A 1,015-nucleotide genomic window follows, 5' to 3' on the forward strand; every position below is an offset into this window, starting at 1 on the left:
TTCCAGACCGCATTGCTGTAGGTCTCTCTACAAAGCCACACTACCCCTACATACACCCCCAGCACAATATACAAGAGAACTAGTGTAATTTGAGCTATTACACAATTGCCTCTAGATATGCTGCTCAAACACATAAATCGGGGCAAAAATATTTTTTAAAATAAAAATTAAAATAATATATGATTCGTTTTTTTTTCCAGTTTCAAGATGTCAATTCCCCCCACTCCCAGAAGTACTTCTGGGGCAAGAGGAGGGACTTCTGGTTCCAAGACAGTGACCAGGAGGTGGGGCACCTGCCAGGGGGCAGGGCTGCCCATACAGCTCTTGGGAACTCATTAAGCATCCCTCCAGCTGAAATAGTTACCCACCTTCAGTCTAGCACCTTCCTCTTTCAAGCCCCCTGCGGGTAGTTAAAGGCTGCTATTAAATCCGCTCTCAGTCTTTTCTTCTCTAGACTAAGTGAACCCAGTTCCCTCAGACTGTCCTCACAAGTCATGCCCTCCAGCCCCAGAACCATTTTTGTTGCTCTCCGCTGGTCTCTCTCCAATTTGTCCACATCCTTTCTATAGGGGAGAGGGGGCAAACTGGGCACAGTGCTCCAGATGTGGCCGCACCAGTGCCGAGTAGAGCGAAAGAGTCACTTCCCTGGCCCTGCTGACAGCGCTCTACCAGTGCAGCCTCGGACGTCGTTGGCCTTCTCAGAGGAGGGCACCGAGGCACTGGCTCTGGCTGCGGAATCTCCGCCCTCGAAGGCTTTAAGCCCCGGCCATACAAAGCCTTGGCGGGGTCGGAACTGCTGTGAGCATGGGGCGGGGCGGGGCGGGGCTGGACCGGGACCCCCGCAGCCCCAACCCTCCTTTTCTAGGGTCCTAGGACAGGGCGGGACGCACGGCCCCGGAAGACGTCCCCAGACCCCTCCCGTAACCCACCCCCACTCACCTACGGACCGTTGCCGCCGTCGCCTCAACAAATTTCAAATCCACCCGCCGCTGTGTCTGACGTCACGAGCGGGCAG

General features: G+C 54.9%; 1 protein-coding gene across 2 annotated transcripts in view; it reads right to left on the reverse strand.

Annotated features, from left to right (window-relative positions):
• Nucleotides 1-1,015, reverse strand: part of NDC80 (NDC80, kinetochore complex component) — a 40,750-nt gene extending 39,735 nt beyond the window's left edge. Inside the window, exon 1 of one of the 2 annotated variants that reach the window (XM_019525883.1) lies at nt 940-1,015. The gene's annotated coding sequence lies outside the window, so the exon portion shown is untranslated. Of the gene's footprint in view, nt 1-614; nt 700-939 lie in introns of those variants that run through there. The other variant, XM_019525891.1, reaches the window with a different exon arrangement.

Source organism: Gavialis gangeticus, unplaced genomic scaffold (assembly GCF_001723915.1).
Source record: "Gavialis gangeticus isolate Ggan-Ray unplaced genomic scaffold, GavGan_comp1, whole genome shotgun sequence".
Lineage (NCBI taxonomy): Eukaryota > Metazoa > Chordata > Crocodylia > Gavialidae > Gavialis > Gavialis gangeticus.